The sequence below is a fragment of the Silurus meridionalis genome, chromosome 8 (genome assembly GCF_014805685.1).
Source record: "Silurus meridionalis isolate SWU-2019-XX chromosome 8, ASM1480568v1, whole genome shotgun sequence".
Taxonomy (NCBI): Eukaryota; Metazoa; Chordata; class Actinopteri; order Siluriformes; family Siluridae; genus Silurus; species Silurus meridionalis.
In genome coordinates this window covers 2,879,227-2,899,550 of record NC_060891.1, presented here as the reverse complement: position 1 = coordinate 2,899,550, position 20,324 = coordinate 2,879,227, and the positions used below count along the sequence as shown (strand labels likewise).

Genomic DNA, 20,324 nt, shown 5'->3' with positions numbered 1-20,324 from the left:
GTGCTGGAAACATCTAATAGAGATCACAGACCGGCAGTGCCACCAGGTGCAGGCATCTTTCCAGTCTGCGGCATTAGAGCAAAATGGGGAACGTCCACACGCTTCATCCTCGGCCAAGCGAGCACGGTGAAAGCACGCTCAGATGCTATTAGAGCACCGCACATCAGAAGGAGAGGCTGAGTTTAAAGCGCACTGCTGATGGCTTCCCTGTGGAGCCGCATGCCAGAGATGAGAGAGGATTTGGAACTCGTGCAGGACAAAAACCTGGCATGGAGGCATCTATTAAAGTCCAGATCAGACATGTGCAGTGTCCAAGAAAAACACTTTGCCGGGAAATGAAGCGCACTTATGTAACGCGCTCGCCATGTGCCAAGCTGGCGTCAAGCCGGGAACTGAACAGATAGCTGGATTTCGTCACGCTCGTTCGCAACGTAGCGCTGAATCATCCATCGTAGCTATTGTTTAAGTAAAAACACCATACTTTCGTGTTTAAAATAGGGAGTCTAAAATCCTTAAATAAATGAATCGGCGTTATGAGTTTTGCGGATGCTTTCTGATCAGAATAAAAAAACGCTCAGAAGAAGAGTTTTACAACATAGTTAATGCAGACATTAAACTTTAATAGAACACCAAGAATGTTGTAAAAGACACAATCCATCCTGCAGCACTGAAAAGCTCCTGCTTAAATGTTCTCACCTCCAGAGAACAAAATGAATTATGCTCTCTGTGTGTAGGCCACCCCGAGGTGATTTATTTGCTGATACCTTGTCGCTCTGTAATTTATAGCCGTGCTTTCGTCTTCCTCTCTGTACACACGCCGTGGTCTGGCTGTGCCAGGAGCCGGCCGCGATTCTATTCCCGACGAGACACACGGCGTCCGGGACCTCGGGTCGTTTCTGTACAAGCAGGTTGAAGCATTGCACAACAACGCGGTTCATGTGTACGACGTGATTCACATTGAAAAAGTGCAGGAAGTGCGATGGCGCCAAAGAATAGAGCTTTCGAGGGAGCGTTCGCCTTCGCAGCTTCGTCACAAGTCACTTCGTCACGACACGCTACAGGGGAACAAATACATAAGTACATAAACTGATAACCAAATCAAAGAAATAGTTAACAACAAATAAATACACAAACACACAATCACATAGATAGATAGATAGATAGATAGATAGATAGATAGATAGATAGATAGATAGATAGATAGATAGATAGATAGATAGATAACTAAAAAAATACATAAATATACAAATTAATAAAAGAATAAACGGAACAGAAGGACGAATGGGCAGACAGACAGATAGATAGATAGATAGATAGATAGATAGATAGATAGATAGATAGATAGATAGATAGATAGATAGATAGATAGATAGATGACAAAAAATAAATAAATATACTAATTAATGAAAAAATAAATGGACAGACAGACAGACAGGCAGGCAGACAGACAGACAGACAGATAGACAGACAGATAGATAAAAGTAAAGTAAGCAAATAAATAAATAAATATATAAATAACAAGCTGCACCAGTTTTTACCCAGGACACTTTTATACATTTATAATGTTTATAGCCATGAAGATAAAAAATATATATATATATATAATTATAAATGAAAACACTCTCGAGAAAGTCGTAAAAAAACAGTGCTTGAAATCAGGCTGAAAACAGATACTCAGAGTTCACAAACGTTTACAAAATCACACTGAATCCAGCATGGGTATAAAAAAACCAGGAAGTCATGAAGCAAACCAGGAAGTCCAGTAAGCTCCTCTGTATATTATCTTTATGTTCTATAATATATTGAACGAGGGATAAGAGGGATGTGTGTGATTTATGCTTGTGATTGTGAAGTGGGCGAATCTTCCATCATTTTCTCAAGCGAAATTTCAGGTGCAAAAATATTACTATTGAAGATGATCGATTTTGCTGTGTTTTAGTGTATTAAAGTAGCGTTAAGGTAATTTCAGATCGAGGAGCAATTATTGCATCACACGTGTGCCAGGTTAATAGCACCATTAGCTTTCCTTAATGAGTCCGGGTGATGAAAACAGTCATTATCTGTTATAGTTTGATCACATATTTCGGTTCTCTTGGCAGAATAATGCAATTCATGTGCTGCTTGGTGCTTACACTTATGCCTTGAGTCGTAATAGGAGTCGTCGATCATGATCAATTAGACTATGCAGATACAGAAAGCTAGTATTGTTTATCTTATAGATATGTTAAAGCATACTAGTTATATAGTTTAAAATAACTATAGTATTTTATAGAAACTGATGATTTTACTACAACAGCATGCAACAACGTGTTTTCTCCATTGTACCATTGTACTCGATCGGAAACCTTTTGTCTTTCCTGCTACGAAATGTACGACTCCTTCCACAACGCACAGTATAAACCGGTCCGAGGAAAACTTTCCAACCAATCAGAATACAGCATTGAGAGACCATCCCGCATTTAGTCTCTTTTCTGTGTTATAATAATCTCAACTCTTCTGGGAAGATGGTGCACTAAAGTTTGTGGAGAATTTGTTCACAATCATATACAAGGTTGTTAGCAACATCCAGTAGGTGAGAAGGTGAGGAGGCCTGGGGTGCAGTTAGCATTCATATTCATCCCATAGGTGTTAAATAAAGCTCTGTAGCAGGAGATCTTCCACTCCAACCCATGCAAAGTACATCTTCATGGAGCTGGCTTTGTGCACAGGTGCAGTGTCATGCAGAAAATTTCATTTTTTAAGGGAAAATGTATTCTACCTCATTCAAAAACCTCCCATACAATTGTGTGCCTCCAATTTTGTGGTAACCAAAAATCCCTGAGAAAATCAGGCATCCTAATACTTTTGTGTATATAAAGTGAACCTAGCTATTATAACTAATCTAAAAACTGAAAGAAATACACCATAGGAACTAAAACAACGGACTAATTATCACAAAAAAGATTGATTACTTGTAATATTGTCAGAAAGTAGGAAGCAAGAAGTTTAGTTTTTTAAATATTGTTCAAATTTCTTAATCAAATTAATCCCCGCCCCTTTTGATTGGGGGCCTGAACATATCTAGACAACAATTGCGATGGTTTGGCTCCGCCCACATATCTGTCTAGTCTCCAGGCAGATGTTGTTTTTGCTGTAGTATGTAGTAACGTAAAAAAAAAAAAATAGCAATGCACTTTGTATTGTTTTGCCCATGAGTTTCCAGTTCGCTTGGCAGCTGAGCGTATACATAAACATAGTATAACGTAGTATTACATCAACACACACACACACACACACACAGTGTATCCTGCAGCAGCCTTCTGCTTTATGGGCCTGCCTACTTGCTGAGGTTGCATGCGAGTCGACTGGGAAAGTAAGTTTCTCTGACATTTCGATTGTGTGAATATTAATGGAGCGCTGCATCTCTGCTCAGCGGCGTCCTGTCAGGAAGCGCCGGTTGGAAGCGGCAGCCTTGGCAGGAGACGATTCCACTCCATGCCAGCTGCTCCTGCCGTCCTTATCAGCAGCCTGGCAGAGTGCTGTGCCCTGCCCGAGCTGCCTACGCTCCCTTCCTCCCTCCGAGCGCCTGAGATGACGCGATAGCGCTTGGCCTGCCTGAAAAATCCTGGCTTGCGAGCACTTCCCTTCCCCACTCGCTGTAAATCTGTAAAGACGCACATGCAAGATGATGCCAACTATATTGGCAGGAAACAATAGCGAGTCTGCAGGAGGCCGGCGGAGTTTTACATTCTGCTCGGTACTTGACAGTTTTGGTTTTATTACAACCACGGTTCACGGAATTTATTTTGGTCTTCATGACATGGCATATACATTTATAAAAGACCACAGGGGTCGAGAAGGAGTCTCCAGTGTCAGTGTTCCAGAATAGCTGTATTTTTTTTAAGGTTAGTTTTTTCGCTTATATCGCTAGGAAACTGGAACAAGTCAAATCAAACCAAGCTGGTTATTGTCATTCCAACAACGTTCCCCCAGGACCAGGACGCTACATTAGACAATGGGATACAAACATCGAATATTACAATGAGACAATGGATTTAAATGTAAACCTCCAACTTTGTTATTCACTAGTTTTTTGCAAGCTAGTCATTTATTGTAAGCTTACAGAAAACGTCAGGTGGTTCTATAAAAATAGGTCAACATTCGCTTGCTGCAAATTATGGACGCCTGACAATATACATTTTTTTTAGCTTTACGAACATCCCAATCCGTGTTAAGTCCTCATTTCCTGTTATAATGATCTCAGCTCTTTTGGGAAGATACTAGATTTTGTGACGATTTCTGTTGATTCAGTCACAATGGAGTAAGTAGGTAATGTAGGTGTGGAGGTAAGGAAGCCTGGGTTGCTGTCAGCATTCACATTCGTTTCAAAGGTGATCAATAGGGTTGAGGTTAAAGCTCCATAGCATGAGATCTTCCACTGCAAATCATGTAAAGCAGATCTTTGTGCACAAGGGCATTGGCATTGCGAACAGGTTTGGTTTAAATGAAGGAGAAATTTCATGCTACAGCATCCACAGATGTTCTATACAATTGTGTGCCCCCAACTTTGTGGTAACAGTTTGGGAAAGAACCACATATGGCTGGGAAAGTCAGGTGTCTTTTTATGCGTATAGTGTAGCCAGATGCAAGTAGGTTAGCTGACAGCAAGCAGCGGACACCCCGCGTATTAAAAATTTGTGCTTACTGGTGCTATTCAGACCACGTCTGCGATTTTATCGTGGACAGCAAGTTAGAACAAAGAGCAAACTCGAACTTATCCATAAAACTTGGCAAATCCTCCACAGAGACGTTTGACATGACAAACTTTTGGAATAAGGCGAAGCCGTAACAAGTCGTTCAAGGTTTTTTTTGTTTTACGAGCGATTATATTGCTGAAGAACATCACTGGAAGACGATGAGAGTTCAGGAAGAACCATTAATAGATATTAAAAAAGCATGTGTTTCGTATAAATCTGTAAAAAAATTAATTTTTCTTTATTCTTTACTGCTACATATATAATGATATACACCATTCAACTTCATGTTGTAACTCTTGATGGAGGACTAACTGGATTAATCGCAGTCTCTGGGAACACTTTAGAATCAATTATTTTAGCATTAATTTAGTCCAGCTCTGCGTTAAAATTTAAAACGCTTCGTTTTTGATCCTACCGGAGCATGACGGGCTGAAGAGCTGGCGAAGTTGTCTGGCCTTGGTCTTCACAGCACTTCAAAGTCAGTCCTTGCAGATTTAACGATCTTTAAGTGAGATATCAGCATGACTCCGAACTCCACGACGATGCCTTCTGCTCGGAAGACAGCTCCACCTGCAGAGCGGCTCCCAAACTCACGACGCTGGGACGATTATTTAATTATTCCTGATATTTGTTCCAGGTGAGTGTTGCACCATGGGTGTTGAACAGAAAATCTGGTTAGTCTGGTCACTCAACAGTGAAATTAGGAAGATGCCAGAGGTGTGTCAAACGCGTGACTGCATTCAGCAGGGCCTGCCACTGAATTTCAAATAACGAGCTTTCAGATCTCTCTCTCTCTTGCATGCTCTCTTTTTTTTTTCCGCTGTCTTGTCAGGAAACGAGCCAGTGCATGTGACTGTGCTTCAGTTTCATTTGATATTCTCCATTTGGTGTGTGAAGGCATGTCCAATAACGCAAGGGCGTGATTAAGAATGAAGTGCCTCTCTTCGCTGATGGGTTTTAAACACGGGCCGCAGTCGTTCTGTATTTCGTGCCCGCTTCACGTCCCATTTAATGCGTATCAACTAAAGGGTGGGAGAATGCACATTATTTGAGCGATATAAGGAAAGGATGGTTGCATATAAAGAAAGGCCACTTTGCTTAACATGGAATGGAAATGGCGCTGTTACTGAATCATGCATTTAGGATTCAGGATTAGGTTCACCTAATCAAGTTTGTTATAAAACAAAGTACACAAATCTGGGCAAGAGGGTGGGACTGGTCATAAGTTTTTTTGGAGAAGGCAGGGTTGGTCAAACTTTCTGCTGCCTTGGTCCCAAGTGTCTTTGGGATTGACATTATTGGAAAAAAAATCTTTACTTAAAAATTCTTATACTTAAAGAGCAGGATGAATTGTCAAAAGTTTGTAGAGTGGGCAGGATTGGTCACTTTAACAGCAGGTTGCAGATTGCAAAATGTTGACTCTAAAGTGGGTGGGATTGGTCAAGATTCTTTTGCAGCAATCAATCTGTTTAGTGGATAAGATTCTTTTGTCAGCATGTGATGAGAATGTATGTAAATTCACCCAATGGATTGGGTGAGATTGGTCAGAATTCTTCCAGATGCAAATGAGAATGGTGAAGTGCAGAGCAGGTAGGATTGGACAGAATCCTTCTACGAGCAACTAGGAATGGTCAAGAGTGTCCATGGTTTGGATAAGATTGGTCAGAATACATTTGGGAACAGGTTCCAGAGATGGCAAAAGTACACATATCCTTTACCCAGTAGAATTACAGATATTCATGTTTTAAAAGACTGCAAAAAATCAAAGTACTGAAAACACTTGTGTTACTCAAGTTAAAGTAAAGAAGTTTGGGCTCTGGCATGTATTTAAGTAAAAGGTATGAGTCAATGTGGATGGAATTGTTTAGAATTTCTTCAAAAGCAGATAGGATTGGTCACTTGGTGCAGGAGGGATGAGATTAGATTTCTTTGGAATTCTTTTTGGAGCAAATGGGAATGTTTGAGTTTGCTTGTGGGCTGTAATTTTAGTATCATCGCAAGCTGAATTTTGGACTTTTTAAAATTTGAACTTTGAGAGAAAAAAACTGGTTTTAACAATCAAACCACAGGATAATTTTAAAACTCTGGCTACTACAGTATATAGCATATACCATTGCATAGCCTACTTAACTGATAGCATCCCATTAAAACTACAATTATTTCCGAATCCCTTGTCATTGTACACCATCAGACTGGGAGATAATCCCGTTCCTAATTACCACCCACATCACACAGGATCTCGCTCTCACAAGCTGGCACTTAACCAGGAACCGCTGCCAGTTTTTGTTCCTGCAACAACAGAGATGTTCAAACAGCCATGACAACAACAATAAATAGCAACAACGAGCACAACTATAGAAGTCTACACCGATTAAAATGTGCACTTTATGTTCACTCGCTCGTCTCTGCTCGGCTTTCTGCGGGCAAGTGGTTTACTGATCGAGACTACGATGAGTAAAAAAAAGGACAGTGGTAACCTCACGGTCGTTTGAAATAACTTGTTCTTTTCCCCCTCTGGCTCTGCAAACGTTGTCTAAACATAAACGCGTCATGTTCGTAACCCGATGCTGATGGCTCGTCTGTAAAGCGCAGGGCTTCTGACAGCGAGATGAGGCGGCTAGATTAAAGCGGACCTCCGCAACACTGGTTGGACTGTTTAAACACAGCTTGGTAGGCACGACCATCCCTCTCACGCCTGTGCTCCAAATTCCTTCTGACTGAATCTTAATTAACCAATCAGTCTTTCCCGCGCGTTTGAATATGCATGCTCCGAGCGTCCAGGACGTTCGCGGAGAAGCCTCCGTCCGTTGACAGTTTTGCACACCGAGGCAGATTTGCCAAAAGGGGAGATCAGAACACAGGCGGAATGAAAAGTCAGCCTCCATTTGTCGGCCATATTGAGAACAAAGTGCTGAACAAACGCTAACAGATGCACTGACACATCGGCTCAGGATGAAGAGTGCGCACTTCTCTACAGCACCATTTCTTCAGAAAGTTGCACTTTAAGGGCTGTTTGGTGTGTTCACATTGACGTCCAGTGCTGGTTCAGCGAGAAAGTGATTCAACTCTGGAAATTATTAAAACACGTTGTGCATTTTTGGATGCAGCAGTTTTTGCACTTATGAGCTGCTAAACTGAGCTTTGATACACAACCTGAACCAAAGGACAAAGCTGGAGCTCTGCAGAATGTCGTATATTGTGATTATTATTATTGTGATATTAAGATTTGGAACAAAAAAACAGAAAAAAGTAAAAAGAAAAATTGCTACTCTGACCACGTGCAGTTCCACGTCTGCGATTTGATCATGGACAGCAAGTTAGAACAACGAGCTAATTCTGCATGAAACTGGGCAAACTTGCAGCAGAATTGTTTGACATTACAAACGTTTGACATTCGGCGATGCTGCGACGAGGCATTCGAGGCGTTTTGAGTGGCACGAGCGCCTCAAGTGGAAGAACATCGCTGGAAGATGTCGAGAGATCAGGAAGACCTTCAATGAGCTCAACTCCCGAAAACTGTTCGGCAACTTGCGCATGATGATCGTCGGTGAACAATCCACATGATCTCTCTTCCACACCCAACCACCTGCTCTTGTGGACTTTGCCCAATTCTCAAAGATAAAGATCCAGCTCAAAAGTCTCTCTTTTCGGTACCGTTGCATAGATCCAGCACGAATCTTCCGAAGACTTCAGAGACACATTCCAGAAGCAGCAGGAACGCTGTTAGGTCTGTATTGCTGTAGAAGGGGACTATTTTAACAGTGACAGTGTGTAAACATAGATAAATAAAGTACTTTCTTGTAAACAGAGCTAGTTTTGAAAACGTTTTGATACCACCTATTAGCATAGCTAGCATGATTTAAGCCTGGGAGGAAACCCACAAACAGACAGTATCTTAAAACTTTTAGGTGCCACTCAAATATATTTATTTTGAACCTCAAACACAAATTCATCAACCAGAGTTCTCCCAGCTTCCAAATTCCACTTGCACATGGGACTGAATTTACATCCAGGCATTTATTTGTGTGTGTGTGTGTGTGTGTGTGTGTGTGTGCTCTGTCTTGGTGCAACCTTGACCTTTCCCTACACACACACACACACACACACACACACACACACACACACAGAATGGAGCAAGAGATCATCATTAATCACCGGTCATCTGTTCAGGTTTCATGCAGCCGGTTCGAGTCATTAGTGCTAATGAGAGGGAGAAGGAAAGAGAAAAAAAGAGAGTGAGAGGAAAACATTCTAGGTCCCATGCTGTCTACCCTTGAACGCAGACGAAAAAAAATATATATAGCACCCAGGTAAGATTCAGTAAACCACGTCCCAAGCCGTCAGCCCGGCGATTATTCACATTGTTTACAACGAAGCTGGAAACGGCGCTCTATCAATGCCGTAACCTTCACATTCGTCCAACACACCCATTTTTTACCTGCAACCTTTTATTATCAGCGAGGGCTATAGCTGAGAGCATCACATTAAGGATAAACTCGTGTCATGGCAGATTATGAGAACTGAAACAAGGGGAAAATGGACTGAAATAGATAAGGCTGTTATGTTTTATGCTGTGTTTTTCTTTGCTCTAGGACACAGATTAGAAAAGTAAAAGAGCTCAAGGATGATGAGGCTGATCATTTAAGAAGATTAATAGTAAGGGCTAGACAGAGTTCAGAGGACACGGGTTACAGTACATGCATATCTAAACTGGTTTTTATATATATATATATATATATATATATATATATATATATATATATATATATATATATATACACAGCGGGTAAAAACACGTCACAATTTTTCTCAGTAAATATATTTCTAAAGGTGCTATTGACATGAAATCTTCACCAGATGTTGGTAACAACCCATGCAATCAAACCATACAGGGAAAAAGTATTGAACATGAAGAAATGGAGGTTCAAAAAAGGCAACCAGCTGAAATCAATCAGTAATTAGAAAGCAATCCTGCCCCTTGACAGTGCAAATTAATATCAGCTGGTTCAGTCCCAACTAATGGCCTGTATAAAGGTGTCCCGTTACCAAGGTGTCACACAAGAAACATCTCATGAACATCTCATGGGTAAAAGCAAAATGCTCTCTCAAGACCGTTGCAACCTTATTGTTGCAAAACATACTGATGGCAATGATTACAGAAGGATTTCCAAACTTCTGAATGTTCCAGTTGGGTGGAAAGAAGTGGAAAGAACATTTCACCATAAGTTGGCCATGACCAGGTCCTTACAAGATTTCTGACAGAGGAGTGAAAAGAATATCAGAAGAGTTGTCCAAGAGCCAAGGACCACATGTGGAGATCTTCAGAAAGACCTGAAATTAGCAGGTACAATTGTTTCAAAGGAAACAATAAGTAATACATTGAACCGCCATGGCCTGTGTGCACGCTCATGACAAAGCATGTTGAAGCTCATTTAAAGTTTGCTACACAACATTTGGGAAGGCATGTGAAATACTGGGATAAAATTTGGATGCCATAATAGACACCATGTTTGAAAGCCAAAAGGCACTGCACATCACCCCAAAAACATCATAGAGACAGTGAAGTTTGGAGGTGGGAACATCATGTTGTGGGGCTGATTTTCAGCATACGGTACTGATGAACTTCATATAATTGAAGGAAGTAGAATGGAAAAATTATTCCGAGACATTCTTGATAAAAATCTGCTGACATCTACCAGGATGATGCAGATGAAACGAGGGTGGACATTTCAGCAAGACAACAATCCAAAACACACAGCCAGAGAACTCTCAATTGGTTTCAGAGAAAGAAGATAAAGCTGCTAGAATGGTCCAGACAATCACCTGACTTGAATCCCAATGAAAATCTATGTTAAGAACTAAAGATCAGAGTTTATAGAAGAGGCCACAGAACCAATATTTGAAGAATGTTTTTGTAGAACAATGGGCCAAAATCAAACCTGAGCAATGTGTGTAACTAGTTTCTCCATACAGGAGGCATCTTGAAGTCATCATTACCAACATAGGCTTTTGTATTCAAATATTAGGTATTAAGTTAATATTATGTAAGTATTAAATACATTTCAGTAGGCGTGTTCAATACAGTACAAAATTGCATGATGTTAAAGTATGGAATGGTTGCCATGTTGGTGCCTTTCACCCGGAAAAGGTTTTTAACCTTCCCTGCTCTAAAACGACCTCGAATAATTAAGCTTTCACCCTTTGTTTGGTTGTGGGGGTGAGGCACTCTGCTGACATGTCTCTAGTTTTTCATCTGACATTACTTTTGTTAACAGAATTTCCTTTACTGTTTAATTCTTGTGTGTTTTTGCCTCTCGGTTTGTTTCACCGAACAAAATCAACATGTACGTGTGTCAAAAAATCATAAAAACTAGGCGTTTCCAAGCATTTGACTAGCGATGTACTTGCTATACATTTAAATCTATATTTTTCTCACACCTTTTAATTATTGTTTATATATAGATACACAGCATAATTGTATGTGCGATTTTTGCGACGCATCAGTTGTTTATGATGTGTGTTTTTTTTTTTTTTTTTTTTCATGGCTCAATTCATCCTTAATCTCAAAATGCCAAGGCTGCTTTTGGCAGACGGATGGTGCCGTAATCGATTTGCATAGAAGCAAGGTGATGTACCAGTTCGTCCTTCATCTTTGGCCTTATGAGTTGTGGACCGGTTCAGTGTGTGGTTTGTGTGTGTGTGTGTGTGTGTGTGTGTGTGTGTGTGTGTGTGTGTGTGTGGGTGATTTATTCTTTTCCATCCCTAGAGAAAATGTGAAAAGGGCACTGAATGTCAGCAGAGAGTTCCGGAGCTCTGCTGATTGACAGGTCGCTTGCTCCTGGTTGGTCACCGGCGTGAAATATGAATACAGTTATCACTGAAAGTAATCCTGCTCTGTCTATTCACTGGTAAGTAAATCTAACAGTTACGCTATATGTCAGATGTATGTAGATCTGTCCTGAGTAAGCTTCTCATTCTCCTAGCTTTTTTTTCACTTATATGCTTTCAGGCTCTAGAAGGCCTCTGGTAATTGAACGGAATCATTCGTTGCTATATTTTGATCCGAATCAAAACGAATGACCTTTTCCGCCTTTCCTGGAAATGAAAGCAGCGGGACAGAGGTGTACTTTGAAGGTGTGCTGAGCCTGGCTGAGTGGCATTACTCACCCGCCAGTGTGTCTCTGCAGAGCAGCTCCGGCCGTTAATAAAGCGCTAGTCCTGACACACTCTCCATCACTCTTAATAGAGATATTGTCATAGGCTGCCATTTCCCAACTCCGCCGGCCCCCGTGGCCGAATGGATGGGGAGGAGCCAATGCTCTCATCTGTCCTTATTGTGGCCCGTGACATAAACACAACACAGAGCTTAATAACTACTGCAATGCCTCACTTTCAGCTCCGGCTGCGTCATAGCAGAGAACCGGATCTTTATCCTTTTGAGGAAAAGAAAATCTGCACCCTCAGGTCATGCCACATAAGAAAACGCAAGCTCAATGCAATGAAGTTTCGAATGTTTCATGTCAAGACGAAGAAAACGGGAGATTGAAAGGTCCAAAATCCAAGTTGGTTATATTGGTCTGTAGGTTTTATATTCCTATTTTGTCACATCCAGTTTTCTCAGCAGGAATCCGAAAAAATGTTCACATGTTGAAAGTCTACGTGATCGCACTCTCAGTTTTCCCAGCACTCATGCTCTCACGTTTGTCTACCACGATTGCATTTTCACTTGGTGTCTTCGGCTTCTTGCTCAGGCTATGATTTTCATGTTCATGTTTTATGATTACTCTGTATTTCTAAACCTCCTGCTTTTACTACAGCGTTTGTTCAAATGGCTGCTTACGCAAACATGCTCTGCAGAAACTTGAAATAATGAAAGCCGAGGTGTCAAAGCATGTTTAAAAAAAAAGTCAGCTTTTCCCAGTCAGCAATTTTTTAAACTTTACTAAAAATACACCAACTTATGGTCACGCTAATAACCTGTTTGCTCATCCTACACCTTTTACCATGCTTTCTCACTTATGGGTCAAAATAAAAAAAATCAACCAAATCAAAAAGACAGTCTTTTTTTTTGTTATTTTTGATTATTGAATGGTCACATGATGCACAAACATGTTCTGTTTCAGTTAATTTAGTATCAATATGCTGCAGGAATGTGCATCTCCATAACGGAGATTTGCATCTTGGTGCATAGCTAATGATACAATACATTAAAGATGCATCTGAAGCAACTACTGATATGATGTGATACGATTTACAGCTATTATGATGCAGAAGTCAAGTCGAGAAGCTTTTATTGTCATTTCAACTATATATAGTACACAGTGAAATGAAATTTTTCAAGAACCCTGGTGCTACGTAAAAACAACATAGCGCTACATCACAGAACACAGAGCTACATCACAGAACACAGAGCTAGTTGCTCTCGCCACATAAAGTGCATCGTGTTCAACCTAACAGCGCAAGACAAAAGACACTGCAAAAAGACAAGAGTGTAGAAAGTTTATTCAGAAGAAATCGATCTACATATAAAATATTAGTCACAATTTATTGGTCAATTTCAAAATCATAAAGGTATAGAGTATCTACTAATAATAATTATATATGTATACATAAATATGTTAAAACGATGCATCATGATTCTTGTATCTGATACACACTTTTTAACAATGCATCACATCGTTATGCCGATGCCGATCGGTAAATCTTACCGTCCCTAATATAGTGTCATGTAGATTTCAGTTTTTCTCCGTGCAAAAACAAGAAGTGTTGCAAACTTTTGCACTCAGCTACTACATTTATGACTTCACTTATTGAATTATTTGCTGGATGTAAAAGTGTAACCTTTTTCCTCCCTCTATATGTCATTTATTTTTCATTTGGATTAAATTAATTTAAACGTCTTTGGAACTTAATACAGATCAATAGAAACATTTTATTTGATACCCCCAGAAGCCATGCAAACTGGCGGATTGGAAAGCGTTAAGAATACAAAGCCTTTAGTCCAGATGTAGCAGAGCGGCATCAGATGGGGATTTGCTCGCAGAGAAACTAGTAATCCCAAATCTACTGGGAAATCAACATGGAGGGATTATGGGTGAGAAGCTTCTCATCACTCACCAGAACATTTCATTTTTAAGTTCGCTCTCAGCTAATAGCTACCGAGTCCAAAATCTGCTGAAAGAAATAATTGGGACTACTGCATTTGCATTACCAGAGATTTCCATCCATCCATCCATCCATCCATCCATCCATCCATCCATCCATCCATCCATCCATCCATTTGTCTTGGTCTGCTTAGTGGTGGATCTGAAACCAATCGCAGGAAAACAATCAACCTGGTAGCTTGTATTTAGGAGGAATAAGGAAACTAGAGATCCATGAGAAAACCTGAACAAACCTCTACTCAAGCTCAGGATCGAATGAAGCTATGATCTTCAGTAGGCAATTTATATTGGTCATGGAGAACCTGGAAATTTTAAGACTGAAGCAGGAATGCACTCTGGATTGTTTTAAAAATCGTGCCACTTGTGGGAGGGTGACTGACACTTTGACATGTAAACTCTTAAAAACAGAAAAAAGAATGTGACTGGATATTGAACTGTTTGAATCCAGAGCAAGAGCTGGTGGCTGACAGACAGCTATCGAGCGACTAATCCTCCACAACAGACTTAAACGACTTTGGCTTGATCTCCCAGGGATACAGGCTTACAGTTAATTATAACCTACAACTTAGACAAATTTACAACTTAGATGTGTTCAGCGTGGACATGAGCCAAATAAAACTATTTGTCTATTGCAGAAGTCTTAACGCCCATTGGACTTCCTCACAAGGTGCAGAGTAAAATGAATTTAAATTAATGGGGATTATATAGCAATAATATATATATATATATATATATATATATATATATATATATATATATATATATATATATATATATATAAAACCCATACCTATTTATATATCCATCCATCCATCCATCCATCCATCCATCCATCCATCCATCCACTCAACACTGGACTTGTGATTGGAAGGTTGGGAGTTCGAATATCAGGACCACCAAGCGGCCACTGCTGGGCCCTTGCCCTTAACCCTCAATTTAAAGTTTTTATAAATAACATTATTGTAAGTCAGGTGTTTGAAGAAAAAAAGCCATAAATGTAAGTGTATAATCCCAGGAGATTTTAGTTCTACAAAATTTAATGTTAAAGGCAGTGATTTTTTTTTTTTGAATGGCTCTGTATTTGTAGAAATGAAAAAGGCCACCATAAGGAACAATCTAATGACAGCAGTTCAGACATTCCCTAACCAGAAATGAGGCTATTCTCAAAACATTTCAAACAGATCACAGCCAGTTTTCAGAGCATTTGCTTTCAGAAAAAAAGTACAAGCTTAGAGCTCGCCAGATTTGCCCGCGGTGAGAAGTGGAACGGCCCGTTCCGTACTGCCGAAATGATTAGGGGGGCTGGAGCCAAGTGGACTTCAGGGGGAAGAGCTGACATGGGCACGAAGCACAAGATGAACAGGCGTAATGAAGCCAGTGGTTCCCTGCAGCCCATTCCAAACCCCTTTCCAATTCCTCATCACTTACTGATCACTGCAATCTAGGGTCTAATGGTCCCGCCAGGCTTCGGCATGCCCATGCGCTGTCTGGCTGCGATGTTCTCCGCCATGATGGACAGCTAATAGCTCTGGCGTGAAGGTCTCCGAATGGGGCCCTGCTTGATTTGATTCATCAATTAACCCGGGAGTTCATCCCCATCAATGTGGAATGGATTAGAGAACAGCTGCTCAAAGCATCGGATCAATTTCAGTATAGTACAGAATACCTTTCACATATTGTTTATATCTGCAGGGGGTGCAGTTGTGGTGGAAGGGATTTTCTTCCTAGAGGCAACCAGGGGATTAGGGAAAAAAAAAAAAAATCGATCCAGATTTACTGTAAATGATTTTTAGATGGGATTGAGGGGAAAAGTAGAAATATTTATTTTGAAATGTTGTTGTTGAGCCAGAGGAAGAAGGATCTATCTGTCTGTCTGTCTATAGATACCTCTCTACCTATCCATTACTCTTTCTACTTATCCATCCATCCATCCATCCATCCATCCATCCATCTCTTCCTCTGTTTATCTATCTATTTATCTCTACCTCTCTATCTTTCATTCTACCTTTCCATCCATCCATCTCTCTCTTTCTCTCACCACCCATTCATCCCTTTGTAATCCCATCCATCCACCCATCCATCCATCCATCCATCCATCCATCTCTGCCCTTGTCTATATCTCTTTCTACCAATTCATCCATCCATCCATCCATGCCTCTCTTTATAGCTCTCTCTAACTATTTCTCTCTTTATCTTTTCATCCATACCTCTTTTAATACCTCTATCTACATTTCTATACACCTCTTCTACTATTATCTATTTCTCTACCTTTCATCTCCATCCATCCATCCCTCACATTAATAAATGTAGGTTTCAGGTCAGCAAGAGTTCAAATGTCACAAACAAACATGCAGAAATTATAAAAAAATTAAAAATAAAAATCAACCCAAAGCCGAGTCACATTTGGCCACACCGCATTTCTTAAAGCCGTCCTGAAGTTCGCTCCGGTTTACTCGCAAACAGACGGCACGTCTTCCGGCAGGCTCACGGATCAAAACGCAACATTTCCGCATGTGATATTATGATGCAAAACAGCGCGCACAACATTAATATCCAAAATGTCAGCGCAGTCATAATGTCAGACTGCACGAGCATGTCTTTCTATTAAAATGCCATGACAGAGTTTCAGCATACAGATGACACGAGAACATTTCCAGCAGGCCCTGATGTAGCATTACTGCATAGGAGGAACGGTAAATAGGGAAAAAAATATTCAAATTGAAATTATACATATACAGGAACGAAGAATAAGAATGAAAATAGCCAAGAGGAAGAAATATGAGGCGATTCACACGAAGCCATTATTATCCATTAAAGAGAATGAGATGGTCGGGAGCACATCATTGGTTTTAATCATCAGCATAAAGGAAGTCGGTTGTATCCAGACTCGCGGGCAGAAACGCCTCTTTGAATGGAAGTCTACCGTGGAAAATTCATCCCAGCTGATGAATTCCTTTTTTTTGCTCAAGGACATGAATCACAACTCAGTTTAATTGGCTAAGTACAATAAATGGAGCTTTTTGATGGCGTCGATATGCACGTGCAACGGGACGCCTCTGAAGTGCGTGAACGTCTCCGGTAGAGGAAGAGGCCAGTCGCAGGTGGTTCGGTCGGAGGCACCGAATCGACTCCTTTGAACGTTTTATATTACGTTACCAAATTGAACATGAAAAGCTCATTCATTAGCGTGATTTCATCTGCCACTGAATGATATTAGGCACTGTTTAAAGCGTTCTCACTCACCTACTGTGCATTCGCTTTTGCCCAGAACAGCTGGTGATGTTCCTCACACAGAATTATACCAGTTTGGTGAAATAAAAAAACTTTAAATCAATTCTCCACAGGCATTAAAAGGCGCTACAGAAAAATAGCACCACGTATAATTTACACGTGAAAAATTATTCGTCTAGGACTTCATTCATTTCCTTTCATATGGTACCTTTGTTTAAATCTAAATGTTCCTCATCTGTTTCTTTTTCTTCACACTTCATCATGGACAATGTGAAATCCTGCGGGAAAATCTGCCACAGAGACGTTCGACATGACATGCGTTTAACATACGGCGATGCTGCAACGCGTCATTCAAGGTGTTTTTAGTGACATGAGCATTTCAAGAGCGGAAGAACATTGCAGGAAGATGACGAGAGATCGTCATCTTCGATGAGCTCAAACCCTGAAAATGTCAAAACCATTCAGCAACTTGCGCATGATGATCGTCGGAGAACAATCCACCCGATCTCACTTTTGCACACACCCTATTCGCCAGATTTGGCTCCTGCAGACTTCGTCTTCTTCCTGAAGATGAAGATCCAGCTCAAAGATCAACATTTTTGACACCATTGAGGAAATCCAGAGCGAATTGCAGAAGGTGTTTGACACGCTTGGAAAATAAGTCTTTCAGGACATAATCCAGAAGTGGCAGGAACGCTGGGAGCGCTGTATTGCTGTGCAGGGGGACTATTTTGAAGGTGATAGTGTGTATTTATAATTATATATATTTTTATATATATAAAGTACTTTCTTGAAAACAGAGCCAGTCTTGGAACTTTTTGATACACAGATATACATCTTCTCCATGATTTCTTTTCCGCCCACGATTTTCATATGAGCCCCTTTTCCACAAATCACCGTTCATGAGATTCCTTTTGAACTCATCTAAGAATCCATTCCAATCGATTTCCTATGCGAATTTATAAATGTATATGATTTATTCAATTCCATTTTCACGTTACGGTTTTTACATACACGTTTTTATATTCAGTTATTTTTCCGATACATTTGTCACATGATTCGTTCACTTTCAATGATTCATTTATCATTTATGTTGCGGCAGAGTGAAACCCGAATTCTTTCAATGGATGTAAGTTAAAACTATTAAAAATGTAATTAAAGATTATAGATATTTTATTCGGTTATGTTTAGGCATTTCTGTTAATAATTCCAGATGTGGTTTTTTTTTTTTTGTTATTATTGTTTTTTTTTATTATTTTATAAAATCACTGATTTTTTCCCCCAAAGGGATCAGACACGGGTTTGAGGAAGCAGTTATTGCGGTATATTTTACTATTGAAAATATTATTAAAAAAATTGTTTTATTCGGCTATCATGTTTAGGCATTGTTGTTAATAATTCCAGATGTGTTTATTTTTTATTTTATTTTTTTGTTTGTTTTTATTTGATAAAATCAGTTCTTTTTTTCCCCCATAAGGATCGGACTTAATCCGGGTTTGAGGAAGCGGTTCAGCATACGTATAGTAATCCCTACAATGACACCGAGTACTTCTCCACAGAGAGAGGGAAGGACTAGCGAGATAAATTAGTCGGTGTGTTCGAATTAATTAACATGACGATGCACAATCCACAAAGGGAATAAAAGCGACCAATGAAAGTGCAATAGATTAAAGGACACAAGATTAAATAGCGATTCAGATGTTTCAATACGTGAGAAAAAAAAAAAGAGAGAGAGAGACGTGTGGGTGTGCAGTTGTGGAAAAATAACTCATATTATAGACTTATTTTTTTTTTTTTCAATAACACGGTGGTATTTTTTATTAATCTTTTTATTTATTTGCAGAGACATTCACTAACATAATGTCATGGAATGTCTGTGAAACAAGTTTGAGTCTGGTATAAACAGTCCAACTTCGCATTTCTCCGCTCTGGTTAAAGGCAAAACGGTTACAATTATACACAACCGACTCGTACAAAGTGCTCTAACACTAGAGACTCCTTCCATAAAGGCTAAATATAAAAATAAATCTCTGTATAAAAATCTGCACCAGTCTTTGTGTACATTGTTACTATGGGAACAGGATCAATAGCGGGTCGTGTATATTATGCCGAGGCCTTCAGTGGTGTCCTACTTGAATCAAATAATCTCTAAATATCATCATTACGAACCACGTTTGAAGAAACCATCAATATTATAGAGAAACGCAGTAGAACAGAGCGCTGCATCACAGACAGGAATCTCATACAGCAATAATAAATGCCTGAAGCAAGAAACCCGATGAACACAATTCAACAAGTCTCCTTTCACTGCAGCCACAACTGCACCGCCTGCATGCATCATCTCTTACAGAAGCATTAATATGAACTTAATAAAATGACCCGAAGTTTTCTGTGCATTTTTTTCGTGCATTACAGTTTTGCTGGGGATTTGAAATTAAGGCAAATTGTGTGTGTTCAAAAGAAAACTTTTGAACTGGCCGACCTTTTCCTCACAATGTCCAGCTTTTCTTGAAAAGTCTGTCTTTGTAAGTGCATCTACAACCAAATCAATTTCTTTTCCTTTGCAGCTATTCATTCTAATATTTCAGCTTGTGCAGTTTGCTCCAGATGCGGTTTGTGAACTCTGACTAGTGCGCTCTCTGACCATCCAATCGAAGGACGTAAAACTGCAGACGTTATTGGACGCCTGCTAGATGGCCCTGGTGTTGGCACCTCAAAATCTGATTGGTTAAAGCCACAGTCTTATTGTCATGTATTTGAAGCTACCGGTGCCCACGCTGTTAATACCTCAAGGCAGATTTCTCTGAACTTGGAGACACGTGATATGATGGTTGAAATATTATTAGATACAAACTCTTACAAACGTATGCGACTGGAGGCAACGTTAGCGAAAGAAATGGGAACAATTTATCGGGAATAATTAAATAATTATTCATGTAAAAAATGTATATAAATGACAGCATTTTGCGTTTAGACAGTACAAGGTCAAAGTCCAACAACGTCCTGGTGTCACTTGTTACTATGGGAACAAAATTATATTAGGATTGGTGCACTGATTTGATTTAGACATTGGTGACCAAACAACACTTCTGACTGAGGTGAAGTTCTCTAACACTGGAGACTCCTTTCATAAATGATAAATAATAGTTAATAAAAAAACCTCACCACATCAATGGCAGTCCAATTCTGGGTG

The 20,324-nt window shown here is 39.9% G+C and overlaps 1 long non-coding RNA gene across 2 annotated transcripts in view; it reads right to left on the bottom strand.

The window, feature by feature from the left end:
• Positions 1-599: 599 nt before the first annotated feature.
• LOC124390351 overlaps positions 600-20,324 on the bottom strand; it is a 28,466-nt gene continuing 8,741 nt past the window's right edge. For both annotated transcript variants that reach the window (XR_006926727.1, XR_006926726.1), the window contains exon 4: positions 600-1,055. This is a non-coding gene — a long non-coding RNA (uncharacterized LOC124390351). The remainder of the gene's footprint in view (positions 1,056-20,324) is intronic.